The 15473-nt window shown below is 47.8% G+C and overlaps 1 long non-coding RNA gene across 1 annotated transcript; it reads right to left on the reverse strand.

Annotated features, from left to right (window-relative positions):
- Positions 1–2517: 2517 nt before the first annotated feature.
- LOC128842714 (uncharacterized) lies at positions 2518–7349 on the reverse strand. Its single transcript, XR_008446096.1, has 3 exons — positions 6957–7349; positions 3615–3662; positions 2518–2702 (listed from the first exon to the last, which is right to left on the reverse strand). It is a non-coding gene; the product is annotated as an uncharacterized LOC128842714 (long non-coding RNA).
- Positions 7350–15473: the final 8124 nt, after the last annotated feature.

Consider the following 15473-nt stretch of genomic DNA (forward strand, 5'->3'; position numbering starts at 1 on the left):
CTGTTGAGAATAGCCCACTTCTACATTAATTGAATTGATTAGCACTGACCCCCCCCCCAATTTGGTAAGGCAACTCCCAACTTTTCATATGCTGTGTATTTATACCTCCCTACTGTATGTTACACACCATGCATCTGATGAAGTGGGTTTTGGCCCACGAAAGCTTATGCCCAAATAAATTTGTTAGTCTCTAAGGTGCCACAAGGACTCCTCGTTGTTTTGCTGATGCAGGCTAATACGGCTGCCACTCTGAAACCTGTCTTGCATGGATAAGTTACTCAATAGGAGTAAGGGTTGCAGAATCTGTCTCTAAACTTTCACAATTTGCAATTTGCAAATGAAATTTCAGCTATTTGACTATTTTACATATGAATTCAAGATTAGAATTTGTCGAGTGTGTTGGAAATGTAAAGTTAACTAGTTAATGCTAACTATTGAATACTAAAATAGCATATGAGAGATTGCTAATGTCTTACTGAAACAAATAATAAAATCCTCCCAAAAAACAGTCTTTCCATTAGACAGAAGAACCATGGTCCTACTGTCTTCAGATATTTCTGCAATTTTTTCTGGTGTGGGATTGCACAATATTATTCAACTGATATTTTTTTAAATGAAAGCTTAACTCAAACAGGTGTTTTAAAGTAAGAAAATAAAATATGAAGTTCCTACAGTCCTGTTAACTCTTGGCACATCTGGGCATTTTGGCATATACTTAAAAACATAGGGTGAGCTCTTCATGTGGTGACAACTGACTGATTTCAGTTGAGCTGTGCTGCTTTACACCAGCTAATGATTTCTCTTGTTAACTGTAATTTATCAACTTGCACACTTAACGTTAATACAGAAAATATACTGCCTATGATCTTTGAACCAGACTAGACCAGCTGGTCTCTCCACATTTAGCTTCAATAAACTTTAAAGTGGAAGGAATGTTTATTTCTTTAATGCATGCATAAACATATTTTATCTCTAGCACCAGCCCTAGTGTGCCAGACACATCCATTAACCAGTGTATTCCCATGCAGCTTGAGAATGTGACCACACAAGGTGTCCTTCATGGCTATTGCTGTAACAGATCCTGTACCATCTTTCTTTCCATTGGCCAATGGCACATTCCACCAATTGCTCAGTGTGCTGTGAACTTCCTCTTGTCCTGTTAGTGTAAATCAGAATAACACTTTGTCAACCAGGGCAGCAGAGGGTATGCGGAATCAACTAAAATCATTGGAGAAGGTCAGCCCATTGATAACTGTATTGGGGGGGACAATGTACCAACTTGTCTATGTTCAGACAGGCTGGACCTTCATAACACCTTGGCATTATGCACCCTGCCTGTTCATCTGATGTAGACATCCATGAATGTGTTGTGGTGTCCAAAAGGCATGCATAATGGAGTAGTATTCTTTGCTGTTAATGTACTCATTTGCTTCAAAAGATGAGCATAGGATGGTTATATGTGTGTCATGAGTAGCACTGGTGCCACTCAGGTACCCCAACTGCTTAAACCCTGCAATTATTTTGGGAATATTTCTAATACTTTAAGTGCAACTACAGACCTGGCTAAATCCCTTCCAATACAGCTTGGACTCTCTCTGATTTCTGCGGCTGGCCCATGGGGGGCGGGGAGGGAAACACGGAGGGGCTCTTCCACTGCCAGCCCCCTGCTGGGGACCGTTGTGCCCCTCTCCACGGGAGGGGGAGCCGGGATTGCAGGGGCTGCAGGGAGGGCAGTGCCCAGGAGTGGCCGTGTAGCGGGGGAACCGGGGAGCCTGGCCACCTCGGGTCATGGGGAGGGGGCAGCGGTGGGGCACCTCTCCCTGCAGCAGGTAGGCTCAGGGCCAGGACCCCTCCCCAGACTCGCGGGGCTGCTGTACAGCACCCTGGCCTCAGAGTTTTGCATAACATCCTCCCCATCTTTCTCCCCCCAGGCTGGGCTGTGGGCTTGGGGATGATCTTATCTTTTCTCCAGGTGTGACAATACATAGCAACCCTCCTGTTCTGCAACTAGGTGCAGTTTCCGCCATGCAACGTGACAATCTGGGCTACTTCTCAGGACCTGCTACTGCCTGGTCCATGGGGTTGCGAATCAGGAGGCATGGGGTTTTTGGTCAAAAACACTCATGATCTGCTTCCTCCTGGCTAATGTGACAAATTGGTCTATTGGATGATTGAGGCGCGCTGTTTCACTTTTGTGTGTGAATACGTGAAAAGTGAGGGAGGTAAGGTTTGGGGGTACAGAGCATGCCCCTGAGCCCAAGGTGCTACCAGAGTGACCCCTTTCATTTTTTTTCACTGGCTTCCTCCTTGCATATTTCCAATGACTTGACTGCCCATGGTCCAGGGATAGTTGCGAATCAGGAGGGAAGTGGTTTTGTGGTCGAAAACAGTCATGATTTGCTTCCTCCTTGCTGCTTTTATGATTGGCATTATACACATGAACACAAATACAGAGAACTTTTTTAAAATAAAAAACATTTATTATAATCTGGTATATAAATTTAAAAAATTATTTTGGTTGCATTATGTTTTGAACAAGAGGCATTTAAACATAATGGTGGTTTTTTCCTTTTTGTAAAGAAGTGAACTATGCACTTTTTTTTTTGCAGTTGTACTTTCTTCTCATCAGTCAGGTAGTCTTGATTGGTTCCTTCTGTAATGCAGGGCATATGTGCCCACCTCTTGCAAGAATCACACTGGGCCTTTGATAAGTAACAATTGAGAAAATGAAATCACAGAAGTTATAATGACAACATACTTTGCAGTCACTCATGCTATTCCTTCCACATGTCAGCATTTCCTAACATATGCCTATCAGCATGATTAAAATGTTTACTGCTATGGAATTTTTACAAGAATCATGATCCTTGGGCAGTTTATGGCATTTATTTCTTATACAATGCTATATTTCTTAGCATCGTGCAATCCTCACTTTCCTTATCACAGTTGACAAGGTTGCAGTATATGCAGTAGTCCTCCACCCTTTCTTAAAAATAAATATATCGCTATGAAATGATGAATGTTACAACCAACACTGAAAATGCAAATCTTGATTTATTAATTAATGCTATGTACGAAAGTGTTAGCATTTACCTTCACTTTCATTTGTGGTGTTCTGCCTGAGAGAATGACAGTGGAAACTACTGATGAGATGGCTTGTACCCGTTGACAGTCAACAAAGTTATTAATGCATTAATAATTCTGGCACATCAAAAACATAATGAATTTAATATAGACAGACATGCAAGGGATCCTTAGTGTTACAAATCAGATATGCAAGAGTCCTGTAAAAACAAAGATTTGTAATCAATGTGCTCTGTCTTACTTAATGTAAAAAATTGATTAAGCTGTTCGCATACTTGTGTTTAATGGACCCACTGAACTGTACAGCCACTAACTGTGGCCCTCAGTTAGTCAAGTATTGTATGTCCAATATGCACCTCCAAATACATTTCAGTAAATGTTTGGCAGCAGTAAATACACTGAAATGTTGCAATTTCAGGTTTATGTTGATATTTCCAGGGTATTTGGACTTAAATATGTTGTGCCACATGTGATTGTTTACTTATTGAATCAATGTATACTTTCATGTACCATCATAGTAAGTAGCCTACCTTTCCATCTGCTTCCTCAACCACACAGCTCAAATATGCATCAATAACCTACAACACATGATAAAAGTAAAGGCACAATTTCAGTAATATTTGATGAATCAATCCCACTAGAAATAACCAGACAGAGACCACACAGATAAACAATAGAGAAATGGGGAGCAATAAATAAATCACCATGATTACAGGTATGCAAACCATTTAAGAAATGACTATACAGTTATTGTAAAGATTCTTGATTATTCATGCAGTTAGCTAGGAAGACCATTAGTATTTGTGTACTTTTACCAGATTTGCCCATTACTTGAGGTATGCTCATTTATTGGGGTTACTTGTTTAGGTTTTTTCCTCCTGATAATTCTGTTCATGTACTGCTTATGTATAAAGCTGTTGTAAAGCACCTCTTTTTCACTACTAACAGTATTGCTGTAAAACCTTTATTTTTAAGGCACAACGCTTAACTCCTTCTTGCACAGTTCTACAGGTATTCTAAGCAAGATTCTTAACAGGAGATTGTGTGTGAGAGAGAGAGAGAGAGAGAGAGCGAGCTAAAGGAGCTTGGTCTGAAAAAGGAGCTTGCTTAGGTCTGAGCCTCAGTTTCCCTACTCCACAGCAACTACTCAACAATTAACATGTGATTAGGGTCACATGCTGCCTGCGTTCAACAATTTGTGACCAGCTTTGCACAATACTTTGGGGTATGCTCATTTATTAGGGTTACTCTTCTGTAGGTGGGGTGGTTGTATAAGTCTATCAATGTACTGCTTGTGTGCCCAATGGAATGAGTCAAACAACACTTTCAAGCTGACACACTTATTTATCCCAGATTTAGCATGTCCCTATCCCCACTCTTACATCACAAACGTACTGGTAGTAACCCACTTGATGAGCAAACCCCAGAGTATTTTTGGGCGCTACAGGGATCTGTAGCTTAGATAAAAGAAGCATTGCTGCAGAATAAATGTGGAAGATACAAACACAAGAGTAAAGTTATTTATGGACTAATAGTGATAACTACTCAAGGAGAGCCTAAACAAAATAAGTTACATTATTAAAGGTTAATACCCGAGGTAGAAAAGGAAACAGAGGGAAAATGAGGGATCTCACCCTAGGGTGACCAGACATCCCGATATTATCGGGACAGTCCCGATTTTAGGGGACTTGTCCAGTGTCCTGACCTTACATTGGTCAGGATGTACTTTGTCCCGATATCGGGACCGTCTGATGGAGAAGGACCGCAAGCTGCTGCCGGCGCTGCTCACCTCTTCTTCCTGGGGCAGCACAGCTCCCGGCGCCTGCCCGCCGGTAGGAGCCTGCAGTGCAGCCCCAGGCACAGAGGTGGCGCGGAGGTCTCTGCCACCCGCTGCAGGGGCGGGGCTTGCAGGCAGAGACCCCCCATTCTCCCCCCTCAACCTGACCCACAACCCTAGGAGCCAGAGGGACCTGCTTGCCAGATGCTTCCTGGGAGCCGCTCCAGGTAAGCACCGCTGGGACTTACCTCGCCCCCTGGCAGGTCCCTCTGTCTCGGGGAGGGGAGGGCTCTGCATGCTGCCGGTGCCTGAAAGCCCCACTCTGGCAGCGCCCACTGGTGCCCGCCTTTCCTGGCCAATGGGAGCCACCTGCCACGGAGCTCATGCTTGTGGTGGGCGCAGCACGTGGAGAGTCTGGAGACTCCTCTCACCCTAGGAGCCAGAGACCTCCCAGCAGGGCAGGGCTGGTGAGTGCAGCCAGGGAAGGGGGCAGGGTGTGATGGAGTGAGTGTCTGGGAGGGGGGTGTGTGTGTGTGTGTGTGGGTGCTGGGCTGTGAGGGTGTGGAGGGCGCTGGGCAGTGGGGGAGATTTTTGTTTTGGGGTGCTAGGCAGTGGGGGCCTGTTGCGGGGGGGGTGCTGGGAAGTGGGGGAGATGGGTGTGTCAGGGCACTGGGCCGGGGGGGTTCTGTGTGGGGCATTGTGTAGTTGTGGTGGTGGGGCTGTGGGGAAGGGCACAGGGAGGGAGGGGAAATCTGTGTATTGGGAGACTAGCGAGTAGGGGTGTTCTGTGTGGGGTGCTGGGCAGCTGTGGTGGGGCTGTGGGTGAGTGCTGGGTAGGGGTAGTGTGCACAACACTGCGCATTTGTTGTGGGGGAGCTCTGGGCACAGTGGGTTCAGGGGGTGCAAAGCATAATGGATCCAGGGGGCACCGGGCAGGGGAGGTGTGTGGTGCAGCATGGGCCCACCCCCAATAGGAAGGATCATCCTGGTAGCACAGGGCCAGCCAGACCAGTGTGCCTCTGGCTATGCTATTCATGCCCCATTGTCCCTGGCTGGCCCTGCCCTTCCTGCTGCTCACCTCCTCAACTGATGGCGGGGGTAGGGAATGCAGGGGTGGGTCCCAGCAGTGTTTACTTGAGGTGGCTCCCAGGAAGCAGCTGGCAGGTCCCTGAGGTAAGTGTCAGAGGCTGCATCCTCCTCTCCAGCAGAGTGTGTGCAGACCGGTCCACCTTGCTCACGGCAGAGCCAAAGAAAGGAGGCACCTGCCTCTGCAGATGCTGATTCTATGCAGGGCAGGCCGGGGCTGAGCACTGCTAAGCTGCTGCCCAGGTCACTTACCCACATTAGCAAGCAGGGATTGCCCCTGGCAGTGTACATCTGCTTGAGGTACAATTGGGACACCATTTGTCCTGATAGTCAGGTAAAATTTTACATTTGGTAGTGAAATAGAAAATTAGTTGATTGGGAATGTCCCATTAAACCCGATTGTGATCGGTTATCTACTGGCAATTTGGGTTTTTCAGGTTGTTTTCCGATGTAATGTAAATTTACGGTAGGAATATGTAGTTTACAGTTGTGAACCACGGTGCATACCGTAGGACAAACTACAGTGGGCCCGTAATAACACGTAAGAAGCACAGAGACTGCGCAGTTCTTTTCAGTGGCTAGCTATCTAGCTAACGGTCTTCAGCCAAAAACCCCACCTGAAATGGCAACGGCAAGGGAGGAGCCAAGTACCAAAAAACAAAAAAGACAGTGCAGATACAGGACAGAATGGGAAGCCACTTACACCTGGATTCGGAAATCCTATGAGTGTGTTTCAAAAGCCTTTTGTAAAGCATGCAGGAAGGAATTTAGCATTTGCCATGGCGGTGAGTCTGATGTTAAGCATCATGCTGAATCAAAAAATCATGGACAAAACACCCAGACTCACAAGAGCAATACCCTGGACTCACTTTTTTTTTTTTTTCCCCAGCAAGCCAAATGAATCCTTCAATAACAAGGTTATTGCTACTGAGCTAACTCAAGTTTACCATACAGTAGTCCATCAACACTCCCATCGCTCATGTGACTGTGAACTTAAACTGGCACCTACCTTGTATCCAGATTCAACGATTGCGAAGCACATCAGCTGTGGCCGGACGAAAGCAAAGGCATCGATCAAAAATCTGCTGTCACCGCTCTCAACAAATTTTTTAAAAGACCTCAGCAAGCCAGATGGTCCCTATTTCTCAGTTGCCACAGATGCATCTAACAAGGGCAATGTGAAAACTTCCCCTTATCACTGAGATACTGGACACCTGAACATGAGGTCCAAGATAAACTGTTAGACTTCTATGAGCAAAGCGAAGAGACTGCAGAGGCAATAAGCAACACATCTTGGAAAAACTTACGACACACAAACTAGACCTAAACAAAGTGTCTTCCTACAGTGCTGATAATGCAAACATGAATTATGGAAAGCGACAATCAGTGTACCAGAATTGAAAAAAACAAAATGAAAATATCTTGCCAGCAACCTGCCCTGCCCATGTTGTGCACAACACCGTGAAACATGCTAGCAATACCCTACAAGTTGACATTGAGACTCTGGTGATTAAGATGTTCAATCATTTCAGCAGCTCTGCTAACAGTAGCAGCATTGAAGGATATGTTTGACTTTGTTAGTGTTACCATACGTCCGGGTTTCCCTGGACATGTCCGGCTTTTGGGTCTTTAAATAGCCGTCCGGAGGTAATTTGTAAAAAGCTAAAAATGTCCGGGATTTCCCCCAGATGGCTATTTAAAGATCCAAAAGCGGCTGACAGGGCAGCCGCACCGGCGGAAAGCGGTACTGGGAGCAGCATGGAGCGGCCGCAAGAGATAGGTCCTGGCGGCCCGGCTCCCCCTGCCTGGGGCTCCCCTCGCCCGCTGGGAGGCCTGGGCGCCTCCTCTGCAGCACTGCCCGCCACGGGGCTGGGGCTCTCCCGGGGCTCTGCCCTGCACGCGCCCAGCACCCCTGGGGCTGCCCCTGCCTCCCTGGGCTGGCCCTAATTCTCTCCCCCGGGGGGCTGGGGTCCTGCTGCGGCTTATGCCCCTCTCCCTCCTCCACGGGGCAGGCAGCCCCAGGGGGTTGAGGCCGTGCCACCCCTTCCCCAGCTTCCCCCCTCCAGCAGCCCCCGCACCGCCCTGCCAGGCCTGTTCAGCCCTCGGCCCCCACAGGGTCCTGCCCTGCTTCAAGCAACCCCTCCCCCCCACCGTGCGGCGGCCAGGCCCTGGGGGAGTGGAGGAGCTGCAGCAAAGCCTCGCCCGGAGCTGGTGCAGGAGACGAGCCTGGCCAGGCTCCGGCATCAGCCTGCAGCCGGGAGCGGAGCCCCCCCCCGCCGGCTCGGCTCAGCCCAGCCCTGCTCTTAAAGGCACAGGGACCCCACCACGGCTTGACCCGGCCTGGGGCACGTGGGGGTGTCACCTCACCCCCCCCCGCCTGGGGGGCCTGGTGAGGGGGGTGCTCGGCACCATAGCAGCGCAGAGGGGAGGCCAGCGATGCACCTTACTCTCTCCTGCACTGCCAGCCATGGTCTTGCCTCCTTTCCCCAGCTCTGTGAGGTACTGTACACCTCAGAGCAGCAAATGGTAGCAGATTCTGCTGTCTCCAAGCAGAGTCTAGCCCTGAGTGTTTATTTCCGCAGCAGTGAGTTTTCGGTTTGGTGCATTCACTCCTAGGGTGACCAGATAGCAAGTGTAAAAAATCGGGACGGGGGTGAGGGGTAATAGGAGCCTATATAAGAAAAAGCCCCCAAAATCGGGACTGTCTAGGGTTACCATACGTCCGGATTTCCCTGGACATGTCCGGCTTTTTGGTACTCAAATCCCCGTCCGGGGGGAATTGCCAAAAAGCCGGACTTGTCCGGGGAAATAGGGAGGCAGCATAAGCCAGGGTCCGCCCGGCCCCAGCACAACCTGTCGGGTCCGCAGTGCAGCCCAGCTGCCCAGCTACATTGTAGCGAGCTCAGGTAGAGGGGCGCAGCTGCAGAAGGCGGTGAAGGGGCCGCTGCTGCCCCTGCAGGCCAGGCAGACCGCGCACCCCAGCGGAGCCCGCAGGACCATGGGGAGGCCGGGCCCAGCCAGCAGCTTGGGCTTCCCTCATGGGCGGGGACTCCCCGGCCACTGGGGGACCCTTCCTGCGGCCCCGTCACCCCGCGCGGCAGGAAGGAGGCTGCGGCACGGGGCAGGGAGTGCGGCGTGTGCCGGGGCTGCAGGGACCCACAGTGCCCCGGTCGCCGCTGAGAATCCGAAGCCCCCACCAGGCAGAGGCTGCTAGGGGAGCAGGGCAGGCGGGGGGGGGGTGCAGAGGCTGCAGGGCGAGGAAGAGCAGGGCAGGCAGGGGCAGACAGGGGCACAGGGGCAGGGCAGGCGGTGGGGTGCAGAGGCTGCAGGGCAAGGAGGAGCAGGGCAGGCGGGGGGGCACAGAGGCTGCAGGGTTGGGGGGGTGCAGGAGCTGCCGGGCCAGTGGGGAGCAGGGGCCACAGAAACTGCAGGGGTGGGGGGGTGCAGGGGCTGCAGGGCCAGTGGGGAGCAGGGAAGCACTTAGCAACCCCCAACCAAGATCAGAGCAGGAGGGAGGAGGGGGAATGCGGGGTGCTCAGAGGAGAGGGCAAAGACTTTGGGGAAGGGGTTGGAATGGGGGGCGGGGAAGGGAAGGGATGGGGATGGGGCGGGGGCGGGGAAGGGGCGGAGTTGGGGTGGGCGGGGCGGGACTGGGACCCCGTGAAGCGTCCTCTTTTTTAAATGTTTGAATATGGTAACCCTAGGACTGTCCCTATAAAATCAGGACATCTGGTCACCCTATTCACTCCTGATCTCACTGGTAAAAGTGTAACAAAAGCCCTTGGCATTTATTTTCTCAGTGTTTCTGGGAATACCCTTTTCAGTTTCATAGATTGATCTGGCATCTTTCTTTTGCTGTTTCCGGAGAGAACTGTTGACAGCAGGGAGATATGTCCCTGACTAGAGGGCAGGAAGCAAATTTGACTAGACCAGTTGTGACTTCCTTTTTATTTGTTACTATAAAATGTATTACACACAAATAGATTGCTAATGAACTTCCACCTTTGGGTTTCTGGAAAACAACTCACTCTAATACGTGGAAGATGCAGGGACCTTTGGTCTTAAAAAATGAAACATCAGACTCATTAATTGGGGGAAGTGCAGTGCTCCATTTATGAAATTTCTTAAAAACATTCAAAAAATCCTTCTGAGGCGGTATTTTAATGCTGAGATCCCAATAGCCTTACTATAGAAAATCGAAAGTAAAACAAAGACATTCTTGATGCAGGTCAATTAGAGCAGTGGTTGTCAATGTTTCCAGACTACTGTACCTCCTTCAGGAGGCTGATTTGTCTTGAGTACCCCTCACTTAAAAACTACTTGCTTACAAAATCAGACATAAAAATACAAGTATCACAGCAGAGTATTACTGAAAAATTGCTTATTTTCTCATTTTTACCATATAAATTATCAAATAAATCATGACTCCCAGATTGAGAAACACTGGTATAGTATATAGAGCAGTATAAACAAGTCACTGTCTACGATGATGGTTGCATATGCTTCAATAATTAGTTTGGCAAGGCCTTCTATATCAAAGTTACACACATTTTTACACAATATCAGGCAAACCAACTTGGATCTCTCACTATTCATGTCTCTGTACTAATTGTGCTCTGCATCATTTCACAAAAAAGTTATTTAACTGAGCTGGAAATTTGTCATTATACTGAGATTTCTAAAAATACCCTTCTAGAAAAACTTCCATTTGGCTTCCCAGTAAAGAAAAGGACTTTATATAGCTTGTTTGTTTGAACTTCGAGGCCCATACAGTCCCTGAAATGACACTGCCTTGGTTAGTGTTGTGCCCCGTTTCTCACAGTACTCATGATGGGTTGGATTGTCACAGCCCAGCTCAGCCACACAAGGGAGTAAATATTATCTTTTTCCAAGTAGACTCCGCTGATATGGGGATGCCCCTTTAAAGGAAGGCCCCGGGACAGGTATGGACAGGGGAGTCCCTCCAGTGGAGGGAGAGGTGAGTGTCAGAGGTAGGGTTACCATACGTCCAGATTTTCCCAGACATGTCCGGCTTTTTGGTCCTCAAATCCCCGTCCAGGAGGAATTTCCAAAAAGCCGAACATGTCCGGGAAAATAGGGAGGCATGGTAAGGGGACCGACTCCTCCCCGGGCTCCAACTTTCCCGGCTCCTGCTGCTCTCCACCGTGGCGGGGGTTGAAGCAACTTCCCCAGCGCAGCAGCAGCCAGGGGGCGGGAGGGAGGAGGGGGAATGTGGGGTGCTCGGGTGGAGGCGGAGTTGGGGTGGGGGCGGGGTCCCGTGGAGTGTCCTCTTTTTGCATTATTGAAATATGGTAACCCTAACTTTGTGGATATGGAGTATGCCACTTTAGTGCACCATGTTCCGACGCGCTGGTTGAGTCTTTTCCCAACTGTAAACAGGCTTGTAAATATGTGGCAGGCTGTTAAGTGCTACTTTGTTTTTCCGGGCAGTGAGAAGTGTCCAAAATTTCTATGGATGCTGTTCTCGGACAGGAAAAACGGTGAAGAAGGTGAGGGACCTAGCAAAGTTAAGGTTCATCTGTTTTTCCTTCAGAATATCTGAAAATCTTCAATGATAATGTGCTCTGTTTGGAAAATGAGAGTATGACAGCATGTGAGGTGTATGCCATAATGAATACTCTGAGAATTAAACTTCAGCAACGGAAAAATGACACATTCTTTAGCTCTAAAGTTGAAAATGCATTAACTGAGATGCTACCTGTCACTGCTGCATGTCTCCAGAAAGACTTCATGAAATTTTACGATGTGTCGATCCTATATTTGGAGAAATGGTTTGATTTTTTTTTTTTTTTCAACAACTGACTACTTGTTCAATATCCAGTGCTTGAACATCAAAGTTAATAGGGTATTAGAATACAAGGATCTGCCTGCGGCCGTGACAGCTGTAAACCTTCAGAAAACAGTGGATCTTGATCAGATCTATGATGAATAGTGTATCATCAAAGACATCAACTCCAAGTTGGAGCCTGGAAACTATTCAGTTGGGGAACTCTGGTCTCAAGTGCTGAGAAACAAGGACAGTAGCACTGAATTCCTGAACATGGCAAAGCTGGTGTCATACGTGCTCGGTATACCCGTAAGCATTGCATACTCAGAGCTTGTATTTTCAATCATGAAAGATGCATGGACTGATGTCCGGAATCGAAGCAGCGTAGACTTGGTGAGGATGAATTTCCGGATGAGTTGCAAGGATTTCTACAGCTTTGTGTTTGCCCAGAAGCAAATCATGACTATGGCAAAGTCATCCAAGAAGTACTAGACTTCTGGCATATCTGAGAGGTATGCAAATTGGGAAGTTGATTTATAGACTGAATAAAAAGCCCAGCCCTTTACCCGTTATTTGTTTAGTGTACAAATAAATCTGTATGTTTAAATATGTATTATGACTAAGTCTATATTTTAGACTCTCTGATTCCAGACCTCTGTGATGTTTGTTTCAGCTGTCAGTGGCTGAAGCTGGGGCTGAAGGCAGGACTGGGGGCCTCCTCTCTGTGACTGCAACTGGAGCCAGAGCTAGAACCGGGACCCTTTGCTCCCCTGCCCTGCAACTGGATCTGACTTTGCAACCAGGATCCTGCGCCCCTGTCCTGCAGCTTTAGCCGGGGACTGGAGCCGGAGCCCTGTGCCCCTGGCCCCGTGGCTTCTACTGGGGGCTGGAGCTGGGGCCATGAGTCCTTGCCCTGTGGCTTGTGGTGTGGGCTGCAGCAGGGGCCATACAACCCCTCTTGCAGCTTCCTAGGGCTGTGTGCCCCCTCTCATGGCTCTGGTCGGGGCTGTGCACCTGTGTTTATCATCGTCATTGTCGTCTCCCCCCTTCCTCCCCAGGTCACCCCTTTCCCCCCGCCGCTCGCCCAATGTGTCCTGATATTTCACTCTTGCAATCTGGTCACCCTATCTCATCCACTCCAGGAAGCTTCAACTCGTGAGGCTTCCCAGGTGATGATCGTAGCTTAGAGTCTTGGATCAGTCAGGAGTAGATGAAACCCCAGCGGAACTCAGGCAGAATTTGAGTCTATGCACGCATCAGAAATCTTACTGGAGAGTCAGTAGATGAGTTTTTGTAAAGAAAATACAATGGTTGAAGGGAGGGCACTAGATTTGTTGATGGGTAAACTGATGACTCAAGGAATTTCTTTAGGCTAGACAATAGGAGCTGATAACTTCTAACTATGGCTGGTGTTCCTTTAGGGGGCTGACAATGAAATTCGTCTGCTTCAGTATTTTGGATATCAATCAAAGTTTCACTACTATAATTGGTCTAACTGCTGAGCTGGGTGTGTGCAGCATAGGTTCATTAACATCTGGAGCACAGATCTCCCATGATGCCGTTGTTCCCTGCTTTTTTGGTTCCAGAGTTCTGTACGGTTCGCTTTTTTCCCATTCTATATGCTAATGCGATGTCTGGTTGTCCCATCTTAAATGCAGATGAGGATAGGGATGTTGCCTGAAACTTGTCACCAGGGATCTAGGTGTGTCTCACACCGCCATTCACTGCTCTATGCAAGTTTTTTCTCTGATCAGTTTTGGTTCAAGCGGGGGGGTGGGGGGTGGGCGTCCTTTCATGAGTCAGACTGGATACTGTGCCCTGGTTCCCCAAGAAGACAGGTATTATCTGTGACTGCAGAGGTCTTAACAGGGCATTGAGCATGAAATGAGCTTTAACAATATGTTGTGACTACTTACCTTAAAGAAATCCATTCCACCTTGGTTTAGGGGAGAGACCACTGATTGACCAATAAGAATCTGGTGTTGCAGATCCCCATAGTGCAATTATTTTTTCTTCTCCATTGTCAGTACAGCTTTTATTTTGGTGAGTTTTGCACATAGATGCAGAAATGTGGACTTGCGCATCCAAAAGTTCTGCAGCCACTGGTCACGAACCCAAGCCTTCATTATTGCAGAAGATTTTTGCCCTTGGGAAGGATGTAAGATGACACCATATAATACACTTACTGAGTATTTGTGAATCGTCTTCTACACACAAGCAATGACGTGTGAACACGGGACTGTAAGGGCTGGATTCACAGGCAAGATAAATGCAGCAAAAGGCAATCCTAAAATTTGTGAACGGTTATGAGACTTCACATAGACAAATAGTTATGAGAGACTCTTAAATACTCAAAATGTGTGACACAGAGTTTGATGGAATGTAGGGAAATTATTTCACTGCATCAAGTCTCCTGGAGTAGTAAAGTAGCACCGGGACAGCAGGTTTTTATATTTTTTTTTGGTGGCATCCAGAAAAGGTCCAAGGGAGTTTTGCTGTGGGAGGGGGCTTGGGGTCAGTACCGGGTTTACAATGGCGCCGTGGCACCAGGCCCACCCTCGGAAGGGGCCCATTATAGACCCCTCTAACCCATCCACATAGCTGGGTCTGGCCCCTCGCCTGGGGCAGTCCAGCACACAGGCCTTGCTGTCTTTTCACTGCAGTCCTTGATCTTGGTGACAAATCTGTAGAGAATTATGAAACTGGTCTAGGGGAGATAATGTCTCATATAAAACACTGGAAAGCTGTAAAAAAGTTGGAAGCTACTATATACTGGCATTGATCTATGTGCAGAACTCTCATGGATATCACTGGTTTTGTGCAAAAATTTAGGATAGAATGTTAGACTTTTTTTTTTTTTTTAAAGAGAGAAATACTTTAGTGCACACTCTTATACACAAAGTGTACTCATTTCCAGGAGACCCAGAAGTGTGGCAGATACTGTGGATCAGATACAGGGCTGTATCTAAACTGTGCTTAGTGCAGTTTGTGAAGGAAAGCGGGGTAAAGGTGCTTTAAGGTGCCAGTTATGTCTCCTGCATCTCACAGCTGACTAGCTGCAGACCCAGTGCTCAGAATTAAGCAGTGTTCTCAGGGCTACTGTCCTCTACACTAGTTTTCAATTGTCTGCTAAATGCTTCAGCCATGCCACCTTTTCACTTAGCTATATCCTGAATAGTGGTGACTGGGAATGGGGGAGGCGGGGGGTGTAGCAGATGCCAATTTGAGATGAATATTCTCTTGGCCAGATTCTACTGGGTTTATGGTGCTTTGTGCTATGGACTGGAGCAAAGTGGCTGGTGAATAACCAAAAATCTGGTTAATAATTATTCTCTAAATTCAGCTTTCTTCTTTCTCTCTGTGAATTATCACTAATTCAAAATAGTAATGTGTAAATTGACTGGGTAATGGTAATAGCATAATCCCTTGTTATAACATTGTAATCCCTACTACCTGATTTTTATATTAAACACTTACTATACATAATACAATAAATCCAACAGAAACAAAACCTAGGAAAAGTTTATTCTTTGTGTCTTATTTAAAGTTTTCCAGTAATCTCCTCTTGCTTGAGAATGCCTCATGCGTCACCCATACTGTTTGCAATAGGATTCAACCTGTGGCTTGGCTGCTGACTCTTTACTGCTTCCTGAAGAGCTGGGAGCTCAGTATTCATCTCAGATAGATTCCTTATGCAGAAGCACAACTCAGTATATGGGGAGGGGAGGGGGATTACTG

Source organism: Malaclemys terrapin, chromosome 9, assembly GCF_027887155.1.
Source record: "Malaclemys terrapin pileata isolate rMalTer1 chromosome 9, rMalTer1.hap1, whole genome shotgun sequence".
In the NCBI taxonomy this organism is placed as follows: domain Eukaryota; kingdom Metazoa; phylum Chordata; order Testudines; family Emydidae; genus Malaclemys; species Malaclemys terrapin.